Here is a 9149-nt window from a genome sequence, read left to right as displayed (position 1 = left end):
GCCTTTACCTGCACCACGTAGCACCTGTGAGACAAGGCCTAGCAAGAAAACACAACAACAGAGCATAAGCAATCAACAGACAAATCAATATCTCATATCGCATCACAAGTTCTCAACCATATAACCATTCAGTTCACAAGTGATAACTAGGGCTAGCGCCCTCAGGCTGCTCCCTCCGTTATCCCACTGACTCCGACCCGCTTAAACCGGGCTCAGTGAATATTAAGCTGTCCTCGGCTACTAGTGGCCAAGCCGCGCCCTGTGCGCAAATATTGTGTACGGCACCCTTAGGCCGCTATCACATGCCCCATGGCATAATACCATCATTGACATAATACAAACATCGGGAGCACATAATCCCATCACAAATATACAACCGGGTGCAGTTTTCTTACCTTTCGATACGCTAGCTTTGATCACTCGACTCCTTGAGCACGATCCCCCTCGAGCCCTAGCGCTCACCTAAACACAACCATAGGATAAAGTCATCATCGATCCTCAAGTTCAAAACCTAGCCTTGGCACCAATCCCGAGCCCCCCGAAATTTCTAGTTCCACCAAACAAGGTGGTGGAATCAAACCCCAAACCCTTGGTCAAAAACCCTTGCAAACAACCCTAAAATACCTTTCTGAAAACAGGGCAGTGCTACAGTGCTCTTATGAGGGCGCTACAGCGCTACAAACAGAAGCAAAAATCCCCTCAGCATGCATGGCCTAGCACTACAGCGCCCAAAGGCTAGCGCTGTAGAGCTAGTCACAGACAGGCCAACTCCAAATTTCTCTTCCTGTGATTTCCTCCAACCCAACTCAACCAAAAATTCTCCAAACCTTTGCCAACCTCAAAAACAATCTTATAAACATACTCCACTCATCCCAAGCACCCCAAAAACTCAAAACCCAATAACATGCATCTCTAATCCCAAAATTCACCATAGATGTCCCTAAGCTGAGAAACTCAGCAAAACCAGTCAAAACATCAGAGTTAGAGGCTTAGAATTTATACCTTTGATGGAGCTTCGACCTCAAGTTATCTCTAGACCTCCCTGGCTTGCTTTTCCTCAACCCTTGGCTCCAACTTCCCTAGAATTCCCCATCAACACAGCTTAGATATCTTTGCTAAACACCAAAACCAAAACTGAAAGAACTCACAGAATTTTACCTCAAGTGTTGGTGAATTCTTGCTAAACCTCTGCCAATTCCTCAAACCTAGCTTAGGATCCTTGATGCTCAGCCTAACCCAGCTCTCCTCTGAACTTTGCTCCAAAAATCCACAAGAAACTGATGAAGGAAGCATAAACCGACCTTAGAAAACTCTCTCTATTTTCTCCCTTTCTTTTTCTTCCTTTTCCTTCCTTCCTTCCTTCCTTTCTTTCAGACTTCTATTACTTTCTACAATTCCCACTAACATAAAGCCTCAGCATATCTATCCCTTGCAAGCCAAATGACCTTAATTCCCTCCCCTTTATTTCTAACCCTTTAGTCCACTTACGGGCATTTAGACATTTTACCCAATTCCCGCTAATTCCTCGAGTGTCTCTAATATTTCCCGCTTAAATCCCGATACCCAATTAATCACCAATAATATTCCTCGATGTCAAGATAGACTCCAGTATACTTACTAAATTCCCATTTATACCCCTAGGCTCACCCCGTGCCGAGTATAAATCCCCGCCTTGACTTTTTGCTACTTTGCTCACTAGGATCGTCTCGAGTCACAGATCACGAATATATCCACATAATAATGTGGTCTCAACAATTATCACATATATCAATACAGTTATGCCCAAAATGGACAAAATTACGATTATGCCCTTCTAACCTAGTCAGGGCCTACATGCATACTAATACACATAGTCATGCATCTCAAATATTCAAATAGTCATATAACATGCTTTAAATCATAATCATGCATCTTACTCATTAAAATCACACATAATTCCCATTATGCCCTCCAGGCACACTAATCAAGGCCCTTAAACCTTATTAGCGAATTTGGGTCGTTACAACTATCCCCTCCTAATGAGAATTTCGTCCTCGAAATTTACCTGAACAACTCGGGATACTGATCTCGCATCGCTGTCTCAAGCTCCCAGGTCCCCTCCTCGACCTTAGTATTCCTCCACAGCACTTTAACAAGAGGAATCGTCTTATTTCTCAATACTTTATCTTTCCGATCCAGAATCTGAACTGGTTGCTCCTCATAAGCCAAATCTGCCTGTAACTCCAAATCTTCATACCTCAACACATGAATCACATCTGAGACATACTTTCGAAGCATGGAGACATGAAATATGTCATGAACTCCAGACAACGATGGCGGCAAAGCTAACCTGTAAGCCACCTGACCAATCTTTTCCAGGATTTCAAATGGTCTAATGAATCTAGGGCTTAGCTTGCCCTTCTTTCCAAACCTCCTCACCCCTCACAATGGTGAAACTCAGAGAAAGACATGGTCCCCAACCTGGAACTCCACGTCCCTACGCTTAGGATCAGCATAGCTTTTCTGTCTGCTCTGAGAAGCAAGCATCCTAGCCCGGATCTTCTCTATGGCCGCACTTGTCTTCTGAACCATATCAGGCCCCAAATATCTCCTCTCACCCATATCATCCCAATGAAGGGGTGATCTACACTTCCTTCCATATAACATCTCATAGGGAGCCACTCCAATCGTTGATTGATAACTATTGTTATACAAAAATTCAATCCACATGCTCTGAGCATATCCTCCAAAACCTGGATCGTCCTCTCAGACTGTCCATCAGTCTGAGGATGAAAGGCTGTACTGAACTTCAACTGAATCCCCAAAGCCTTCTGTAAACCACCCAAAAACTTGGAAGTGAAAATAGGATCCCGGTCTGACACTATAGACTTAGGAACCCCATGGAGACGTACGATCTCCCTCACATACAACTCAGCCTACAGATCCACAGTATATGTCGACCTCACTGGAAGAAAATGGGCTGACTTGGTATATCTATCCACTATCACCCACATCGAATCGTGAAGCCCCACTGTCCTGGGTAAACCTCCCACAAAATCCATAGTAATGTCCTCCCATTTCCATTCGGGAATACCCAAAGGTTGAAGCAACCCTGCTGGTCGCTGATGCTCAGCTTTCACCTGCTGACAGGTTAAGCATCTGGCAACGTACTCCACCACATCCTTCTTCATCCTGGGCCACCAATATAAAGTCCGCAGATCCTGATACATCTTTGTGGTACCGGATGAAGTGAGTACGGTGTCGTATGAGATTCATCCAGTATCTCTCTTCTGATCCCCTCATCAGCTGGAAAACAAATCCGTCCTTGATACCAAAGTAAACCAACCTTAGAAACAGAATAGTCCTTAGCTACTCCCACTAAGACATCCTCTCTAACCCTCTGTAACTGAGCGTTTGCCAACTTCCCTTCTTTGATCTGCTCTAACAGGGTCAACTGCAGAGTAATATTAGCCAACCGTCCTACCACCAACTCTATCCCTGCTCTAACCATCTCATCAGCTAACTCCCTTGAGATCTGGATAGAACTATACAACTGACCTGGACCTCTCCGGCTCAATGCATCTGCCACCACATTGGCTTTCCCCGGATGGAAAAGAATATCACAGTCATAATCCTTTACCAACTCCAGCCAACGCCTCTGTCTCATGTTCAGATCCTTCTGTGTAAAGAAATACTTCAAGCTCTTATGGTCAGTGTATACCTCGCACTTCTCCCCGTACAAATAATGTCGCCAAATCTTCAGTGCGAATACCACCGCTGCTAGCTCCAAATCATGGGTAGGATATCGCTGCTCATACTCCTTCAGCTGCCGTGATGCATAAGCTATAACATTCTCATTCTGCATCAACACACAGCCTAAGCCCAATCTCGATGCATCGCAGTAAATAACAAACTTCCCTTCCTCCGAAGGAAGGCTCAACACTGGCGCTGTAATAAGTCGTCGCTTCAGCTCTTGGAAACTGTCTTCACACTTGTCTGACCAGATAAACTTCAGATTCTTCTGTGTCAATTCTATCATCGGTGCTACTATCTTCGAGAAACCCTCTACAAATCGTCTGTAGTAACCTACTAACCCAAGGAAACTCCGCACCTCCGAGGCGTTCCTTGGCCTCGGCCAATCCCCAATTGCCTCTATCTTAGATGGATCCACCTTAATCCCATATGCACCTACGATATGTCCAAGGAATGTCACTTCGGATAACCAAAATTCACACTTCTTAAACTTGGCGTACAACTGATGCTCCCTCAACCTCTGGAGAACCTGTCGAAGATGAAACTCGTGCTCTGCCTCTGAACTGGAATACACCAAAATGTCGTCGATGAAGACAATAACGAACTAATCCAGGAAATCCTTGAACACCCTGTTCATTAGATCCATAAAGGTTGCTGGGGCATTGGTCAAACCAAAAGACATGACCAAGAACTCATAGTGCCCATATCGCGTTCAGAAGGCCGTCTTAGGGATGTCCTCATTCTTGATCCTCAGCTGGTGATAACCAGATCGAAGATCAATCTTTGAGAACACCGTCTTACCCTGAAGCTGATCGAACAAGTCATCAATCCTTGGTAGGGGATACTTATTCTTGATAGTTAACTTGTTCAACTCTCGGTAGTCGATGCACATTTTCAAAGTCCTGTCCTTCTTCTTCACAAACAACACTGGAGCACCCCATGGTGAGTAGCTAGGCCTGATGAACCCCAAATCTAGAAGTTCCTGCAACTGTATCTTTAATTCTTTCAGTTCCGCCGGTGCCATTCTATATGGTGCCCTCGACACTGGCTCTGTCCCTGGCACCAGCTCGATGACAAACTGAATCTCTCTACGCGGCGGCAACCCAGGCAAATCCTGAGGGAACACATCCAGGAACTCACAAACTAACTTGGTCTCCTCCGGCCCAGCTGGTGAAACTCTGGTGGTATCCACCACACTAGCCAGAAAGCCTATACATCCACCCTGTAACAAATCTCTGGCTCTTAATGCAGATATCCTGGGTACGCGGGGTCCATGCACCACTCCCACAAAAACAAAGGGATCCTCGCCCTCTGGCTCAAAAGTTACCATCTTCTTCCTGCAGTCAATGGTAGCTCCATATCTAACCAAACAATCCATACCTAAAATCATATCAAAGTCCTCCATACTCAGCTCAATCAAGTCTACTGATAACTCCCTACCATCAACTATCACTAGTAGTGCTCTAATCCACCTCCTAGATACTGTAATGCCCCGGATTCCCTAATATGGTTTAATGGCTGGATTAGTAGGCCGGGAGGGCCATAACTGTTTAATTATGCCATTAAATGTGTTTATGCATGTTTATGAGAATTATATTATAATATGATGTTAAATGCATGCATGTGGGTCCACATTTTGTTTATAGGGGTGTGTTGGTAATTTGGCCCGTTGAGGGCATAATTGAATATTTGTTTGCATGTCAATGATATATATTTTGAGGCCACATTATAATGTGGATTGGTTCGAGTATCTCGGCATGAGACGATCTTTAAATATGATTTATCGGTTTGGTCATGACAGGTTTAAGCTCGGGGTGAGTCACGGGGTGTTTTTTAAGGATTAAAGCGTTACTGGGAATTATAGGGTAACGGGATATGAATTATTGGTGTTTGTGAATATTTAGATTAGCGGGAATTGGGAAGCGTTAATTATGATTAACGGGATAAATGGAAAGTACCAATTTTACCCTTGGAATGATTTTAGAAGCCTTAAGTGACCTAGGGGCATTTAGGTCATTTGGATGGATTTATATAAACCTTTAGTTGGCTGTAGAAGCATATAGAATAAAACAGAGCAAAACAGGGTTATCTTTCTCCTTCCCGTACATCATTCTCCTCCATCTTACCTTTGGAGTTTTTGAGCTCAAAGTGGGGTTTCAAGCTAGGAAATCAAGGGGCTGGGTTTGTATACTTGGTTCAGCCATTGAAGGAGGTTCAAACTCGGATTTGAGGTGAGTTCAGCCATAAGTTTCTGGTTTATACTCTGTTTTCCTTTAGTTTTTCAGCCTATGATTTCTTGATGATAGTTTGGATTTATGGAGGTTTTGAATGAAGTTTAGCTTGGGTTTTGATGAGGGTGAGTTATAGGTGATGATTAGAGGTTGAATTGAGTGTTTGGAGGAGGTTTGGAGCTGGTTTGAAGGCTTGGTTCCAAGGGAAAAACGCAAGGGAGGTTTGCTGGTGCGTGCTATCTTTTTGGAAAATCTGGGTATTGAGCTGCGGCATGGCTGTGGTGCACTGCGGCTCATGGTGTCTAGTAGAGAGGGTTGCCTCTGTTTGAGGGGCGCGCCGCGGCGCAATTAGGGCAGCCCTTAGTGGCCTTTTGGCCAGAATTATGTTTTTAGCTTGGGGATTCAAGCCTTAGGCCTCGAGGTCGAACCTAGTACTCGGTTGAGTAGTGTTTGATGTCTCGGAGGCTAGGTTTTGGTTTGGGAACCCTCTGTTATCATTTTTATTGATGAATCCTATATTTTGGTTATGACCAGGTGACCATCAAGGAATTTAAAGATTGATCGTTCTCAGGGGTCGTTCTTATAATAACTTTCACTCGAACCAGAGGTAAGAAAACAGTGTATGAATACAGTTGCACCCTGTATAGGTAATTGACATGCATTGAATGGCTCTATGGCATTAATGCTGGACCGACCCTAAAGTCGATGAACATGCATTGAATGGCTCTATGGCATTAATGCTGGACCGACCCTAAAGTCGAAGAACTTATAAGCGCTTGCCTGGTCTAAGACCAGATGTTCATAGCCAGGGCATATGGCCCCGGTGACTGTTTGTCACATGGCTAGGGGACGCTGTCCATAGTTACGACTCTAGAGTCGAGAGGAAGGTTATGTTGGTGACCAATCACCATGCACCTATCCTGATCAAACTTATGAAAGAACCACTTATCAGTTAAGCCCTGGTGACCCTATCGTCACAGGGCTAGAGGGAGTTGTACCCATTTTTGTGACTTTTGGCTACTGTCACCTATCTGTTTTGGACTGTAGGTCCTGAATGATTATTATGATCATTGTTGATATTATATCATGCTTTATTGTGTTTTCTTGCTGGGCCTTGGCTCATGGGTGCTATGTGGTGCAGGTAAAGGGAAAGAGAAGCTCACCCAACCTTGAGTGGAGAGCTTAGGTGGTGTTGTGCACATATGCGACCGCTTGACCACCACAGCCAAGGAGTTCTCAGAGGAACTAGAGGTTTACCCTATTTTTGCCGCTTAGGTCGGCGGGGATTGTAAATTTGAAACAGTAGCGACCATTTTGTGTTATAAATGTCTTGTAAACGTTTTTAATGGCTCATGAGCAGTTTATATACTTAATGAGATATATCCTTTCCTTTTTACTGGTTTTTCACCTTAACCTGATAATAACACTTAGATCATGTTTTTAACCAAAGGACTCGGGTAGCGAGTCAAATTTTCGGTTCACTGTAACTGTTCTGGGGTAGCCAGGGCGTTACAGATACTACCAGTTCTCCTGTAGGCAAAATAGTCCCAAACCTTGAACTACTATACTCACTGGGTCTACACAATCTATCACTCACCTTATCAGATACAAATGAATGCGTAAAACCAGAATCGATAAACACAGTAAAAGGAATGCAAGCACTAGAAAGCTGACCTATCACTACCGAGGGACTAGCCTCGGCCTCCGCCTGCGTCAGGGTGAACACTCGAGCTGGAGTCAAGCTGTCCACCTTCCCTGTCTCTCCCTTCTTCACTGTCGGGCAATCCTTTCTGAGGTGTCCCACCACCATGCACACATAGCAGGCCTTAGCCCAACACTCGCCCGGATGGCGTCTCTTGCACCTCGTGCACTCTGGATAAGTCCTCCACATGTCACCGCCTCCCTGACGGCCTCCCTGAGTACTCTGACCTCTCCTATCAGGACCAGGAACGATCGAAGCCTCAGGGGTCTTCCTCTTCAAATCACTGGGGCCTCCGCCCCTACCAGAACCAGAATATGGAGGCACCACCCTGCGGCCCTCCCTCCTCACAACACTCTCTCTCCATATCTTATTCTCCGCTTCCTCATTGGTAAGAGCCTTCTCCATAGCCTGGGCATAAGTTGTTCCTCCAGGAACTGTGGTAATTCTCACATCTCGGGCTATCATAGCATTCAGCCCTCTAATAAATCTGTCCTGCCTAGCTGCATCAGTAGGCACAAGATCCGGTGCGAACTTCGCAAGCCTGTCGAACTTCAGGGCATATTCTGTAACTGTCATACTGCCCTGAACCAGCCCCACGAACTCATTTATCTTCGCTGCCCTGATGGCAACATTGTAATACTTCTGACTAAACAAATCCTTAAACCCTTCCAAAGTCAATGCAAAAACATCTCTGGTCTGCGATGCCACCTCCCACCAGGTCCGGGCATCCTCCCTCAGCATATAAGTGGCACAGGCCACCCTGTCATGTCCTTCAACTCTCATAAAATCAAGTATAGTAGTGATCATAGTCATCCACTGCTCAGCCTTCAGTGGATCTGTTCCTCCCTCAAAGATCGGGGGCTGCTGCTTCCTGAACCGCTCATACAACGGTTCCCACCTATTTCCAACCTCAACTGGCTGCGCTACCAGTACCACTGCAGGTGGCACAATAGGGGCAACACTCCCAGATGGAGCCTGCTACAGAATTCGAATCTGTTCATCTTGGCTCTGAAGTCGAGCTTGCATGTCTGCCATTAACTGCTGCCAGTTCTCAGGGACTGGCGGAGGGGTCTGGCTTTGATCATCATCTCTAGCCGCAGACCTGCCGGATAGTCGCGTGGATTTTCTTGAACGCATAACTACTCAAGTCAATCTGCAATCAACGACTCGGAAATTAGGCTATGATGACAGGGTAATAATCTTTCCATGATCCATAACTGGAACTCCAATCATTCACAAGCAATCAAAGTATAGCAATTTATCCAGATATTCATTCACATGCACAGCAGTGCTAATAAGCACGCCTCAATAGCATCATGCAATAGTCAAGGGCCAGGCCCTATCAGTAACTCATGCTCCCTATTCATCAAACAGATATCAACAGTCATATCTCACTCAAATCATTTATACACATAATCATATAAACACAATTAACAAACCTTGAGTTGAGCTTGTCTCTCGTGGCGAATGTACATACCCAGCCA

Source organism: Humulus lupulus, chromosome 9 (assembly GCF_963169125.1).
Source record: "Humulus lupulus chromosome 9, drHumLupu1.1, whole genome shotgun sequence".
Classification (NCBI taxonomy): Eukaryota; Viridiplantae; Streptophyta; class Magnoliopsida; order Rosales; family Cannabaceae; genus Humulus; species Humulus lupulus.
The sequence above is the reverse complement of the archived record's forward strand: the minus strand, read 5'-3'. Positions refer to the sequence as shown.